This window comes from Schistocerca piceifrons, chromosome 3 (assembly GCF_021461385.2).
Source record: "Schistocerca piceifrons isolate TAMUIC-IGC-003096 chromosome 3, iqSchPice1.1, whole genome shotgun sequence".
In the NCBI taxonomy this organism is placed as follows: domain Eukaryota; kingdom Metazoa; phylum Arthropoda; class Insecta; order Orthoptera; family Acrididae; genus Schistocerca; species Schistocerca piceifrons.
Window position 1 is genome coordinate 426454951 of NC_060140.1, and position 17103 is coordinate 426472053.

Sequence of the window (17103 nt, forward strand, 5' to 3'; positions counted from 1 at the left end):
TTCATCATTTTTTCACTTACTAGTGCCTGTATTTGTTGCTATAAGTACACGTTTCTTCATAGATAAGAGAGAATCATCTGTGAACTTTGCACAGCATACAAACCATACTTACAGGTGTGTGAAACTCTAGAAATTACTTAATTTATGAAAAAATGAATGAGCTGTTTTAAACTTCATCTTTAGAAAAAGCTCAAGTTTTACAGTTAATTATCTCAGTTTTTACCACAGCTTTTAATAAATTTCGAAAATTCTAGAGTTTTTCATTAACGAGTCTGTATTTAATAAGCAGTGCAAAATTCATCGCAGAATCTCTCTTACTTATGAAGAAAAGTGTACCTATAGCAACACATGCAGCAAACAGTAAGTGAAAGAATGGTGAAATTTCACATGTAAAAAAAATTATTTTGCTGTTTTTGAACTTCCGCTGCTATGAGTGTGATTCCTGAATCCTTCCTGGTCACGCTGACAAAGTTTTATGAAATAATTTGTAAAAGCATAGACAATGGAAATTAAAATGTCCTGTGGTGCCTCTGCTGCTCCAATATGGACACTAGTTACAAGTTCTGTATAAGTTAAGTTAAGTTAACATGGCAAGGAATGACGTGCCCCGACTCGTTGCTGACAAGGGAACCTCCCCATCGCACCCCCCTCAGATTTAGTTATAAGTTGGCACAGTGGATAGACCTTGAAAAACTGAACACAGATCAATCGAGAAAACAGGAAGAAGTTGTGTGGAACTATGAAAAAAATTAGTAAAATATACAAACTGAGTAGTCCATGCGAAGATAGGCAACATCAAGGACACTGGGAGGCCAGGTGCGCTGTGGTCCTGTGCTTAGCGAGAGCAGCTACGGAACGAGAGGACTTAGGTTCAAGTCTTCCTTCGAGTGAAAAGTTTAATTTTTTATTATCAGTTTATGTGACAAACTCTTATGTTTTCATCACTATTTTGGGAGTGATTATCACATCTACAACAAAACCTAAATCGGGCAAGGTAGAAGAATCTTTTTACCCATTCGCTAAGTGTACAAGTTAGATGGGTCGACAACTTATTCCTGTCATGTGACGCACATGCGGTCACCAGTGTCGTATAGAATATGTCAGACGTGTTTTCCCGTGGAGGAATCGGTTGACCTATGACCTTACGATCAAATGTTTTCGGTTCCCATTGGAGAGGCACGTCCTTTCGTCTACTAATCGCACGGTTTTGCGGTGCGGTCGCAAAATACAGACACTAAACTTATTGCAGTGAACAGAAACGTCAATGAACGAACGGACAGATCATAACTTTGCGAAAATAAAGAAAGTAAAATTTTCAGTCGAGGGAAGACTTGAACCCACGACCTCTCGTTCTGCAGTTACTCACGCTAACCACGGGACCACAATTCTGCTTATCTCTCATTCTCCTTGATGTTGCGTATCTTGCATATGGACTACTCAGTTTGTATATTTAACTAATTTTTTTTCACGGTTCCACACAACTTCTTCCTGTTTTCTCGATTGATCTGTGTTCAGTTTTTCAAGGCCTATCCACTGTGCCAACTTATAACTAAATCTGAGGGAGGTGCGATGGGGAGGTTCCCTTGTGAGTACTCGCTAACTGCTGCGCGTAACTGGCGCCGCTGGCTGTGGGAGCGAGTACGGATCTCGCTCTATGGGCCGCTGTCTACAGATATAGGTTCAAAAAAGTATGATTTTTGTTAATCCACTAAATTCCTGGTATGCAGCCGCGTATCGTCCGGCCCTCTTCAGACCAAACTGCAAAAATGACGACAAGGTTTTTTTTCCACTTAATTGTAATTTAATTCCCCTGCCCCATGGGCAGGGGAGGGCTGCCAGCGACACAGTACAAGGTGCGAAACGCGGCCTTATATGCCTCACTCCGGCGATACTGCGCATGCTGGTCGGCAACAAAAAGGTACACTGACACACACACGCCACCTGCTATGAAAGCGTTCAGACATTCGATTCGCTTATCGGTGGATATCCGGTGGCGGTAACACTTGGACGACTTCTGTGAAATTCAGTTATAGCAAGAGACGGATTCAATGTCTTATCCAAATTAAAATTTTTACCCCTTTTTATTGAGTCATCAGTTAATCTAATTTCTACAGCTTCCCACAATGAAGAGATGGATGTTAAAATCTTCACGTCACTGTAGTTCATCGAATGACCCGTATCTATACAATGTTCTGCCACAGCTGACTTGTCTGGCCGTAGTAAGCGTGTGTATCTTCCGTGTTCCACGCAACTATGGTTATCGTGTTGTCCAACCTACATACGACTGAACAATTTCTGCAAGGAATGTGATACACACCCGCCATAGGAAACAATAAATCTTGCTTCACGGGACCGAGTAAGGCTGTAATCTTCGTAGGAGAACGCGAGATCACCTTAATACGGTGTTTCTCGAGAATACGGCTTGCCTTCGGGAAAAGAGCACCCACGTAGACAAAACGCTCTTGATATAAAGGTATTACTTTCTTCTTCCAGTAATTGCATTCTAGAATTCACATTGAACGCTCTGTGAATTTACTCCTGATAATATCCATTCGCTTTAAAAATGCTTTTAAGGAGTGTGAGCTCCTCTTGCAAATGTTATTATCGTATGTACTGTGTGCCCTGTACACTAAGGTTTTAAGGACACCTACGGTTTGTAAAGGGTGATGGCAGCTACTGGCGCCGGCCGCGGTGGCCAAGTGGTTCTAGGCGCTTCAATCCGGAAACGTGCGACTGGTACAGTCGCAGGTTCGAATCCTACCTCGGGCATGGATGTGTGTGATGTCCTTAGGTTAGTTTTAAGTAGTTCTAAGTTCTAGGGGACTGATGAACTCAGATGTTAAGCCTCATAGTACTCAAAGCCATTTAAATCATTTTTTGAGCAGCTACTGGCATGTAAATACGGATTCGTAGGCGTTGGTTTACGATATACACTCCTGGAAATGGAAAAAAGAACACATTGACACCGGTGTGTCAGACCCACCATACTTGGTCCGGACACTGCGAGAGGGCTGTACAAGCAACGATCACACACACGGCACAGCGGACACACCAGGAACCGCGGTGTTGGCCGTCGAATGGCGCTAGCTGCGCAGCATTTGTGCACCGCCGCCGTCAGTGTCAGCCAGTTTGCCGTGGCATACGGAGCTCCATCGCAGTCTTTAACACTGGTAGCATGCCACGACAGCGTGGACGTGAACCGTATGTGCAGTTGACGGACTTTGAGCGAGGGCGTATAGTGGGCATGCGGGAGGCCGGGTGGACGTACCGCCGAATTGCTCAAGACGTGGGGCGTGAGGTCTCCACAGTACATCGATGTTGTCGCCAGTGGTCGGCGGAAGGTGCACGTGCCCGTCGACCTGGGACCGGACCGCAGCGACTCACGGATGCACGCCAAGACCGTAGGATCCTACGCAGTGCCGTAGGGGACCGCACCGCCACTTCCCAGCAAATTAGGGACACTGTTGCTCCTGGGGTATCGGCGAGGACCATTCGCAACCGTCTCCATGAAGCTGGGCTACGGTCCCGCACACTGTTAGGCCGTCTTCCGCTCACGCCCCAACATCGTGCAGCCCGCCTCCAGTGGTGTCGCGACAGGCGTGAATGGAGGGACGAATGGAGACGTGTCGTCTTCAGCGATGAGAGTCGCTTCTGCCTTGGTGCCAATGATGGTCGTATGCGTGTTTGGCGCCGTGCAGGTGAGCGCCACAATCAGGACTGCATACGACCGAGGCACACAGGGCCAACACCCGGCATCATGGTGTGGGGAGCGATCTCCTACACTGGCCGTACACCACTGGTGATCGTCGAGGGGACACTGAATAGTGCACGGTACATCCAAACCGTCATCGAACCCATCGTTCTACCATTCCTAGACCGGCAAGGGAACTTGCTGTTCCAACAGGACAATGCACGTCCGCATGTATCCCGTGCCACCCAACGTGCTCTAGAAGGTGTAAGTCAACTACCCTGGCCAGCAAGATCTCCGGATCTGTCCCCCATTGAGCATGTTTGGTACTGGATGAAGCGTCGTCTCACGCGGTCTGCACGTCCAGCACGAACGCTGGTCCAACTGAGGCGCCAGGTGGAAATGGCATGGCAAACCGTACCGCAGGACTACATCCAGCATCTCTACGATCGTCTCCATGGGAGAATAGCAGCCTGCATTGCTGCGAAAGGTGGATATACACTGTACTAGTGCCGACATTGTGCATGCTCTGTTGCCTGTGTCTATGTGCCTGTGGTTCTGCCAGTGTGATCATGTGATGTATCTGACCCCAGGAATGTGTCAATAAAGTTTCCCCTTCCTGGGACAATGAATTCACGGTGTTCTTATTTCAATTTCCAGGAGTGTAGAATGTCCTAATGTTCCATCAACTTTACGATGAACGGAAACATCCAAGGAAAAGAGGCAGCCATATTTTTCTATTTCCATAGTAAATTTGATACTAGCGTGGACAGAATTCAGATCCTCAAGAAATCGATGTAATTCATCCTTCCCGTAAGGCCATACCACAAATGTGTCGTCCACGTACCTTCAGAATAAATTAATTGCCAATAGCAAACCCTATCGCTATCAGGGATATTGTTATCACAGAAATTTTAACTCACAGTTTCAGGCTTTCACAAAAACATTCGATTTAAATAACTGAACTAGGTAAGTGACCTTTTCTTAAAAGCATAGTCGAGTAGCTCATGTATGATGATAGTACTTGTGAAATATTTACTATAAAGTGTAGAATAGTGTTAATGGATTGGTGACGCGGTATCTTGCCAGACGACATCTTCTAAGCAATATACCGTACGATTACTTTCAGTCTGTTACGGCTGAGTGCTACGTACAAAAACCGTGGATAGTTTTAGTATCGAGAGTCAGTTGGTAAAATATTACTCGTACTAATAGTAACAGTAACGGCAGTGAAAAGTATCGGTGCTTTTTGACTGTATAGGAAGAAAATTATAGAACTGGATGATACCACATGACTCGTGGCGAGGCTGCTGGCGTCGCCTTTCGAATTCTTGGCGCCACTAGCTCGATCTGTTGTGTGATGTCCCTCTGGGTTGAGGCCACTAAGATCTTTGCTCGAGGTTGTTAATGAGGAACTGGGCGTGCTGTGACGTGGCGAGCGCGGGAGTGGTAACGGAGCGAGGGTGAGGTGTGAGAGGTCCTCCCGGCGACTAAGGCGACCACTTGCGCAAATGTCTTGGGCACCGAGTCTGGCAAGTGGTTGCTGAGCATATTTGTGGGCCGATTTGAATCTGTGGCTGACTTCGAGTGTCGTCTTCGAGCGTAGCTACGCCAGCCATCTCTTGGGCGTGACACACCGATGGGAGCAAGCCAGTTTTGCTGTGCTGAATTCTTTGGAACCAGCAAGCTTCAGCTTCGATTCGGGAACTTCAGTTAGGTTTTAGATTTTGAAGTTTAACTACAATTTTCTTATTGATACCTGTAAGTATGTTGATCTATTTCACCACCAGTTGGCTCCTTGGATTGTGTCTGTTGTTTATTTTCCCTGAGTCGATATTGGCTTGGTTGTTTCGAGATACCTTCGGGCATTGCAAACATCGTCGCTCTGTTACTTACGTTGGCTTAGGAAGTGCCTGAGCGTGCTGTCCGTGTACAGAATGGGGAAGGCGCGTGAATCATCTGAGTTTGACCGACGGCACATTATGAGGGCCCGAAGACTCGGTGAAAGTATTTCGGGAACTGCTCGACTTGTCGGGTGTTCGAGGAGTACTGTGGTGAGTCTTTTTAAAACGTGGTGAAACCACGTCCAGACGTCACGTGGTTGGGCGGCCACCCATCACTACAGATATCGGATGTCGCAGTCTGGATAGACTCGTAAAACAGGACAAGCGGCGAACTATGGAGGAACTAATACTAGACTTTAATGCTGGTCAGAGAACAAGTGTATCTGAACACACAGTGCATCGAAAACTTTTAACGTTGGTCCTCCGCAGCCGACTACCCACGCATTTTCCAATGTTAGCACCGCATCTTCGGCAACTACAACTGAAATGGGCACGTGAAAATCGGCGCTGGAAGTTGACGCCGTGACAGAGCGTTGCATGCTCTGGTGAGTACCGATACCTTCTTCCGATGGAAGAGCGCGAGTCCATCGTCCTCCAGGGAAACAGCTCCTTGACACCTGCATTGAGAGATGTAGGTAAGCTGATGACGGCTCCATTAGTGTCTGAGGAACATTCATGTGGTTCTAGGCGCACAGCCCGGAACCATGCGACTGCTACGGTCGCAGGTTCGAATCCTGTGCGCCAGTTGAGACCGACCGACCCCCGTGGCTTCCTCTGCTAACGGCGTAGGTGGATGTGGTATAGAGAGGCATCCGCTATCCCGGCCACTGTCGGCTGTCCTGACCTTAGAACCACTACTTCTCACTCAGTTAGGTTGTCAGTTGACCTCACGACGCTGAGTGCACCCTGTATCAGTCTTCTCAACAAGTAAAAAAAATTCCCTCACAGTATCGGGAATAGAACCCGATTCCTCCGCATAGCAGCCAGACATGGTTACCACTACACCGCGGAGACTGCCACCTACGCACCTGAAAATGTTCCTTGCGTTAAGTTCCCTCCACAGTCTTAGCTCGGAAACTGTTTGATATGGGCCTGACGCGCTTGAAACCGATTGTCGCTGCCAACGGATGGCACTTGTCTCTGCTCCCTGTCGGTTAGTAATTTCTAATGGCCACTGTTCTTACGCTGTGTAGTACTGTACCAGATGAAAATATACCCGTCGGTACAGCGGTGAGTTCTTTATTTTGATCTGGGAGGAGACTGAGCGGATACTACTACACATAAAATATTAGTTCACTTTATTGTAACATATATAAGAAGAATTACTTAACTTTGTACAATCCACTTCCACAGGAATGTCATGAGTATTTGCAACTCTCTCTGAACATTAACGCTTCAGCTGATACAGACAAATGACAAGTCTCACTCAGGGTACATTTAACGAACGATAACTGTCACATAGTAATGTTTCAGATTTCGATGTACTATGGGATAGGAATGATGATGGAATTAGGATCCCATTTGAGGAGGTGGAGAAAATGGTCAATAGATTGGAGTGCAATAAAGCGGCTGGGGTGGATGAAATTAAGTCGGAACTCATCGAATACAGTGGCATGTCAGGTCTTAAATGGCTACACAGGATAATTGAAGTGGCGTGGGACTCGGGACAGGTTCCACCAGACTGGACGAAAGCAGTAATCATACCAATCTTTAAACATGGAAACATAAAAGATTGTAACAACTACAGAGGTATCTCTTTAATCAGCGTTGTGGGTAAAATCTTCTCAGGTATTGTTGAAAGGAAAGTGCGAGTATTAGTTGAGGACAAATTGGATGAAAATCAGTGTGCGTTTAGGCCTCATAGAGGTTCTCAGGACCAGATCTTTAGCTTACGGCAAATAATGGAGAAGTGTTACGAGTGGAACAGGGAATTGTATCTATGCTTTATAGATCTAGAAAAGGCATATGACCGGGTTCCTAGGAGGAAGTTATTGTCTGTTCTACGAGATTATGGAATAGGAGGAAAACTTTTGCAAGTAACTAAAGGTCTTTACGTAGATAGTCAGGCAGCAGATAGAGTTGACGGTAAATTGAGTTCATGGTTCAGAGTAGTTTCGGGGGTAAGACAAGGTTGCAACCTGTCTCCACTGTTGTTCATATTATTTATGGATCATATGTTGAAAACAATGGACTGGCTGGGTGAGATTAAGATATGTGAAAGCAAAGCAAGCAGTCTCGCATATGCGGATGACTTAGTTGTGATGGCAGATTCGAGTGAAAGTTTGCAAAGTAATATTGCAGAGCTAAATCAGAAATATAAGGACTATGGTATGAAGATTAGCATCTCCAAAACGAAATTAATGTCAGTGGGAAAGAGATATAAAAGGATTGAGTGCCAAATAGGAGGAACAAAGTTAGAACAGGTGGACGTTTTCAAGTACTTAGGATGCATAGTCTCACAGGATGGCAACATAGTGAAAGAACTGGAACCGAGGTGTAGCAAAGCTAATGCAGTGAGCGCTCAGCTACGATCTACTCTCTTCTGCAAGAACACATCAGTACCAAGACTAAGTTACCTGTGAACCGTTCAATCTTTCGACCAACTTTGTTGTATGGGAGCGAAAGCTGGATGGATTCAGGTTACCTTATCAACAAGGTTGAGGTTACGGATATGAAAGTAGCTAGGATGATTGCAGGTACTAGTAGATGGGAACAATGGCAGGAGTGTGTCCACAATGAGGAAATCAAAGAAAAACTGGGAATGAACTCTACAGATGTAGCAGTCAGTGCGAACAGGCTTAGATGGTGGGGTCATGTTACACGCATGGGAGAAGCAAGGTTACCCAAGAGACTCATGGATTCAGCAGTAGAGGGTAGGAGGAGTCGGGGTAGACCAAGGAGAAGGTACCTGGATTCGGTTAAGAATGATTTTGAAGTAATAGGTTTAACATTAGAAGAGGCACCAATGTTAGCACTGAATAGGGGATCATGGAGGAATTTTATAAGGGGGCTATGCTCCAAACTGAACGCGAAAGGCATAATCAGTCTTAAATGATGATGATGATGATAATGATGATGATGATGATGATGATCTCACATAGGGTTCTGCCTAATACAATGATCACATAGCTGGTGACTAGAAGACGACGCTGTCTTTTCAGTCGATGATCGCGAACTGGGCTGAGCAGCCCTGTGCTCGGCCGTAAGCCGAAGATAACTGTTGTGGCGGTTTAGCAATACGTTTCTGGGCGTGGCTTGAAGCGACTCTCTTTTCTTGTGTTGCGTTGTGAAGTGCCGACCTCGCTTTCGCAACTCAGTTAGATCATTCTTCGTGGACAACTGGACGGTCCATGTTTCTGTACTAACAAATTTTACAAATTCATTCACCGACCTGATGGAATTACATTTTGCTGGAAGTGTATAAGTCTCATCTTTATCTTCTGCAAGGAAAGAAGCTCAAGCAATGACTTAAAATTTGGGCCGTGGCTTGGACTTGAACATAGGTCTGCAGCTTACTAGGCAGATGTACTAAACCCTACATCACCGCAGCATTCTGCCTATAACATCTGCATGGATTACTGTAGTTCGTCCAGCTGTGATAGCCAGAATGCTATGGTGACATAGTGACTAGCATATGTGTCCATTAAGCGGAAAACCCTGGTTCAAGTCTTGGCTGTGGCAAAGGTTTTATTTAAGTGCTTCAGCTTCTATCCTTATCGAAAAAACTTTCATGTTGTGGACATAGGCGCATCAGAACACGATAGCACCTTTCTGCCATTCCGTCATGTCTTGACATTTACTCATTTTACTGCCCTCTTTCCACACAACCTACACGTCATTTCGCTGTCATGACAGTGGTGGACCACCGGATAGCATTGTGCAGTATCGACAACGCCCCAATGTGGTCAGTGTGCTACTTTAATGGGATGGTTAATATTTTGGCCGGTCAAACTAAGAAGGGCGAGACTAGACAGTTCTCTGGTGACCTTAAAGAACATCAGCTACCATTAAACAACAGACGCCACAACTGTTGCTTATGTGTGATACACTGCCTATTTGGAAAGGTTATTTAGCCGGACTCCCAGCTCCACTGTCTATTTTCAGTAGCTTCTAATCGTAACAATACCGTCACATAGCTTGAGAATATGGAGGCATTCACTTTTTTTCCACATCTTCCTGGCTATTTCCCTGGCGCTTTATAGAGGCTACAATGTACTCCTAATAAATATGTCGCTACATGGAGACTGCTTTCCTCGTGCTTGATTGGCCATAATTTACGGAGGCAGTAACAAAACAACCGTTCCGTGAAGATCCGTAACATAAAACTCTGCCGCGTCTCATAAATTTGAGCTTAAGATAACGCTAGAACTTCATTTATCTCCAAACAGCAGCTGGCTGTTTCGGCTCAAATAACCATTCTAAATATTATTTTTTTTTTTTTTACGTCTTTGAGACCGGAATGTCCAATACGCTCATGGGAGTGATTGGAGGATTACATTTTACTCATTCTGAATCACCTGGGCTGAAACGCAGTCCATATTTCTCATATGGCAGAAGTACTCTTCGGTAAAACAAAATGTAATTAAAAGTTCAGTATGACAGAAATTAGAAGCATTACGACTGACAGATATTAAACTTAACACGTGTAACCACTGGGTGAGGACGCCTTATACTGAAAGTGGTCACAAACATTTAAACTTTAACCTTTGAGTACACAGCATGTCATGACTTCGGTTTTAATGTCTTGAAAAAATTACTCTTTACACGAAAAATTTTACTACTAACAAACACTAATACGATCTGACATTTAATAATGAATGTGCGGCTGCGTAACAACTTTGTCGTAGTGCGAATGAGTAAAAAAGCGTAATTTACCTTTGCAACCAAAACCTCCAACAGATTTTATGCAACCTATCAGTGTTGATGTACCACTCCTTGTCCACTGTTGTGCAAAATTTAAGGACAAAGTAATTTTCATACCACGTGTCATTCGCAAATGACGTATCTCGATGAAACTTGATTAACTGATAGAAATTAGAAATGAGAGAAACATGTACGACACATTATTTCAAAAACAAAATTACACTTCTTAAGAGGATTCTAGATGTACCCTCATATGGCGAGAGATGGGAACACGTAATGTACCCAAGGACAGTGCCGAACATGATCTTTTTGGTGGTCCAGGTGTTATGGTGTGGGGAAACAAAATGTTGCACGTGCATACAGACCAGAAAACTTTTGAACACCGTACATTCACCGGATAATGTTACTGCAAAACAGTACTCCTTCCCAGTGTGCGTCTTTTCTGGGGTGCATTCGGGCATGACTTTATTTTTATGGATTACAATGCGAGAGCCCATCGAACTTCGTTGGTGGAGGACCTTTTGGAACGATATTCGGCGAATGCGCTGGTCTAACAGTTCCCCCGAGTTAAAGCCCAACGAACAATGAGGGATGCACTACAGAACGTCCACATGCACCAGCGACCATATAGAAGCTGTCATCAGCGCTAGTGGAGGAATGGAACGCCCAACCGTAGCATGGATTGCTATCTGTGGTGATCTCGTGCCCATAAAAAACCACGTCCCGCCTTTTAGATTGTCTAGGAAACAATCATGAATCGCGGTGACTTCAGTGTAATCATTGTCTTTGAGTAAAATTGTCATTTCCATTCGTCTCATTGCGTATTTCTTCCAGATACCTTCTGTACATACTTCAGCAGCTCGTTCTGTACATGGTCGAGGTTTCATCGAGTTACACTACGTGATCAAAAGTATCTGGACACTCCCAAAAACATACGTTTTTCATATTAGGTGCATTATGCTGCCACCTATTGCCAGGTACTCCATATCAGGGACCTCAGTAGTCTTTAGACACCGCGAGAGAGCAGAATGTGGCGCTCTGCGGAACTCAAGGACTTCCAACGTGGTCAGGTGATTGGATGCCATTTGTGTCATACGTCTGTATGCGAGATTTCCACACTCCGAAACATCCATAGGTCCACTGTTTCCTATGTGATAGTGAAATGGAAAAGTGAAGGTACACGTACAGCACAAAAGCGTACAGGCAGACCTCGCGTGTTGACTGACAGAGACCGCCGGCAGTTGAAGAGGATCGTGATGTGTAATGGGCAGACATCTATCCAGACCATCACACAAGAATTTCAAACTGCATCAGGATCCACTGCAAATACTATGACAGTTAGGTGGGAGGGGAGAAAACGTGTATTTTATGGTCGAGCGGCTGCTCATAAGCCACACATCACGCCAGTAAATGCCAAACGACGCCTCGCTTGGATTAAGGAGGGTAAACATTGGACGATTTAACGGTGGAAAAACCTTGTGTGGAGTGACGAATCACGGTACACAATGTAGCGATCCGATGGCAGGGGGTGGGTATGGCGAATGCCCAGTGAATGTCATCTGCCAGCGGGTGTAGTGCCAACAGTAAAATTCGGGGTGGTGTTCTTGTGTGATAGTGTTTATCATGGAGGGGCTTGCACCCCTTGTTGTTTTGCCTGGCACTACCACAGCACAGCACAGGTTTTAAGCACCTTCTTGCTTCCCACTGTTGAAGAGTAATTCGGGGATGGCGAGTGCATCTTTCAACACGATCGAGCACCTGTTCATAATGGACGGCCTGTCGCGGAGTGGGTACACGACAATAACATCCCTGTAATGGACTGGCCTGCGCAGAGTCCTGACCTGAATCCTACAGAACACCTTTGAGATGTTTTTGAATGCCGACTTCGTGCCAGGCCTCATCGACCGACCTCCAGCATTACCTATGGAGGGCGCCATGAACTTGAAGTCACTTTTAAGCCAGGTGTACGGATATTTTTGATCACATAGTGTACGTTACTTGGCAGTGACACATCGGGCAAAAGTTACTTTCATCCTGTAGTAATGATATGCACAAAGCAATACTTCAACTGAAAATCACTCATTTAAGGACAAAGCCTCATTCTGCACTGCAACTCACACTCACCTTATGTAGCTGAAACATTCAATGATAATTGAGATATAATGTTTCTGCGGGAGGCAGTTCATACGTTCCCATTAGTGAATGTACATCACTCAAATGAGGTTCTTTCATGAAGATGGTCTAAGTGAGCACATGTGCGAGTCAACATAAGAACAAAACGTTTAAATATAACGATGATGTAAGAAACCCAGTTTAGATGAAAACTGAAATAATTTATTGTTCAGGAAGTGGATAAAACCCACCTTCAATGGACCTCGTGTCGTTACAGTCACATTCACAAAAGAGAGAAGAATAACCCCACATTCATACAACCACGTGCAAAATTATTTAATGACTAGGAACATAATGACATAAGGGATTTGTATGCTCGGATGACCGAAGAGAAATTAGATGCCTGTAATGAAATTACAATTAAATCAATACAATGAAATGAATACTCTTAGTTGCATATAGGCGTTGATATACGTCAACGGGGACAGTTGAAAATGTGTGCCCCGACCGGGACTCGAACCCAGGATCTCCTGGTTAAATGGGACACGCTCTATCCATCTTTTTTTGTTAATCCCGTTTTGTTCGTTATTGGTCGTTGTATTTGTTCGAGGCGGAATTCCCACAGCGCATGTTTAAGTTCATCGTGAATGCATTGACTCAGTTTTTTATTACAGAAAGCAGCTAACCTTCTGACCAAACACGCAGAGCTACCGTGCCGGCATCTGAGCCTCCGAGGACACAGAGGATAGTGCGACTGCAGGGACTTACCTCTGGCACGCCTCCCGTGAGACCCACATTCCCGACTTATTGCCCCACAGAATATTCGTAAAGCCCCTGCCCATTACACGCATTACTCGTGGCTTTACCGATTACCGTAAGAGTTCGGGCAATGTGTGTGCATCCGCACAGAAGATGGTCAAATGGCCGGTGAGACTTAACTATATATACGAAGATGGTATCTGTTTTTTCGGACATGTCCGTCACCTACAAATGTTAACCAAAACAGGAAAACTCGAGCTGCTGATGGATACCTGCGACAGATAAGGATTTTTTATGCTTACAATGCAAGAACTTATTTTCAAGTTTCTGTCAACATTGATTGAGGCAGATATCGCATATATGAAGGACAAACTCTATTTACACTCACAAAAATTTATTTCCTTTTGTTGGACACTGCTTGGTTCAAATGGTTCAAATGGCTCAAGGCACCATGGGAGTTAACATCTGAGGTCATCAGTACCATAGACTTAGAACTACTTAAACCTAACTAACCTAAGGACATCACACTCATCCCTGCCCGAGGCAGGGTTCGATCCTGCGACCGTTGCAGCAGTGCGGTTCCGGACTGAAGCGCCTAGAACCGCTCGGCCACACCGGCCGGCCAAATATTTTCGGTGTTTAATGAAACCTGTTTTAAAGGTAAACCATAATAGATGTAGTGCAACAAGCATCCACCGCCACAGACATGTTAGGGTTAAGATGTAGATATAGGATGCAAATGTATGTACAGGCTGCTAGCCCATAAATTTGGTGCACTAAATAGGTTCGTTTCTCAGCTAGCGACACGCCCCTGTTTTGCACGGCTAGCGCAGAGTATCCACAGCCCGACAACTTGTGTGTCGTGGACCTAACTCTGTAGAAGGAGCCACAGCGTAAAGTTATGATACAAATTGAGAGAACGAAGTTACATAATTGAATACCATCACTTTCATGTAACTTAAACTATTTATGCAGTGTCTGCCAGGAAAGTTTTCAGAAGGCAAGAATGTAAACTGTTTCTACTGCATTATCGTGTGAAGAGACATTCATGGCGCCGGCCGCTGTGGTCGAGCGGTTCTAGGCGCTTCAGTCCGAAACCGCGCTGCTGCTACGGTCGCAGCCTCGAATCCTGCCTCGGGCAGGGATGTGTGTGGTGTCCTAAGGTTAGTTAGGTTTAAGTAATTTTAAGTCTAGGGAACTGACCACCTCAGATGTTAAGTCCCATAGTGCTCAGAGCCCTTTTAACCATTTCTCATTCATGGCAATGATGAAAGCTGCGATGGAGCGTGACTTGCAGTCTGCCCGACACCATCGTCCGTTCGGCGCAAGCCACATTTTCAGTATGAAGTTTACCTGCATTTCCCGTACAGGTATGTATCACCCTCTGCCGCGCAACACAGATAGACGCACCTCCTGCCACTAACATTGGAATGCATCACTCTTTACCGCATAACATTGATATGAAGCACCCTGTACCAAACAAAATCGGCACAGAACACCTTGTACCATGGAACATTGGTACAAAGCAACCTCTGCCATGCTCAAACGGTACAGAGCACCCTTCGCTATGCAACTTTGTTGCGAAGCACTCTCTTCAATGCCACATTGTTGCAAAGCAGTCTCTGCACACTACACTGGTACAAAGGACTCTCCACCACATTTCAGAACGCAGCACTATCTGCTACGCGAAATTGTTACGAAGCACCCTCTGGAACGCAACAATGACACGAACTATCCTTCACCACATAACACCGGTCAAGGCATTATTTGCCATGCAGAATCGGCACGCAGCACCGCACAATCCAACGCGATTCCAAGGTGTTCTGCTGTTCACCACTTGATGGCAATGCCATTGTTTCACAGGGGTCGGAGGCTTTAATTCACCGTAGTTCAAACAATTTTCATGTTATATTTATCAATTACTTACAAAAACCTTCCTCGTAAATCATTCTACATATAGGGCCTAGAGGAAAATTGCGCTCACAGTATCTCGTCTGTTAGACCCCTTCAACGCAGATGAAAGCACTAGCGTACTATCGCTAAAAGTGGTTGAAGTTAGAAACAGACGTATGGCTTACCCAGGCATTTTCCACACATCAAAAAAAGTTTTACATCATCTGAGTTCCGAGAGTTCCGGAACCTGTACAGAAAATTGGTATGGAGATCAACATAAACATCATTTCCGCCCTTTTTATTTCTTTTGGGAACCACACATTGCATGTTGTATCACCATACAGCGAGACCATCAGAGGTGATGGTCCATATTGCTGTACACACCGGTACCTCTAATACCCAGTAGCACGTTCTCTTGCATTGATGCATGCCTGTATTTGTCGTAGCATACTATCCACAAGTTCATCAAGGCACTGTTGGTCCATATTGTCCCACTCCTCCAATTCGGCATAGATCTCTCAGAGTGGTTGGCGGGTCACGGCGTCCATAAACAGCCCTTTTCAATCTATGCCAGGGTTGTTCGAAAGGATTCACGTCTGGAGAACATGCTGGCCACTCTAGTCGAGCGATGTTATTCTGAAGGAAGTCATTCACAAGATGTGCACGATAGAGCTCGAATTGTCATCAATAAAGACGTGTGCCTCACCAATATGCTGCCGATATGGTTGCACTATCAGTCAGAGGATGGCATTCACGTATCTTACAGCCGTTACGGTGCCTTCCATGACAACCAGCAGCGTACATCGGACCCACATAATGTCACCCCAAAACATCAGGGACCTTCCACCCTACTGCACTCGCTAGACAGTGTGTCTAAGACGTTCAGCCCGATCGGGATGCCTCCAAACACGTCTCCGACGATTCTCTGGTTGAATGCATATGCGACACTCATCGGTGAAGAGAACGTGATGCCAATCCTGATCGGTCCATTCAGCATGTTGTTGGGCCCATCTGTACCGCGCTGTATGGTGTCGTGGTTGCAAAGATGGACCTCGCCATGGACGTTGGGAATGAAGTTGCGCATCATGCAGCCTATTGCGCATTGTCTGAGTCGTAACACGACGTCCTGTAGCTGCACGAAAAGCATTATTCAACATGTTGGCGGTGCTGTCAGGGTTTCTCCGAGCCATAGTCCGTAGGTAACGGTCATCCACTGCAGTAGTAGCCCTTGGGCGGCCTGAGCGAAGTGTGTCATTGACATTCCTGTCTCTCTGTATCCCCTCCATGTCCGAACAACATCGCTTTGGTTCACTCCGAGACGCCTGGACACTTCCCTTGGCACAAAGTGACAATGCGGACGCGATAGAACCGCGATATTTACCGTCTAGGCATGGTTGAACTACAAACAACACGAGCCGTGTACCTCCTTCCTGGTGGAATGACTGGAACTGATGGGCTGTCGAACCCCCTCGATCTAATAGGCACTGCTCACGCATAGTTGTTTATATCTTCGGGCAGGTTTAGTGAAACCTCTGAACAGTCGGAGGGACTGTGTCTGTGATATAGTATCCACAGTCAACATCTATCTTCAGGATTTCTGGGAACCGAGGTGATGTAAAACTTTTTTGATGTATTTTCATGTTACAACTACTTTTCCGCCCTCTTTCGCACATTCATTCTCGTTTATGGCGATGAGCTTCATAGTCACCGTTTTCTGCCTGTCAACCTTCAAGACCCCTACGACAACAACGCCTTTATCCGTACAGTTCGACCACCATCTCTTCAAGATTAAAATTACAAATCCATTTTCTCGAACTGTTACCGTAGCACCAGATGCCACCAAGAAGATTACTTAATGAAATAGTGAACACATTTATCATCATCATCATCTGACAAAGCATCCCATGATAACAGGGCCACAGATCTGGCTAAACGTCTCATTAC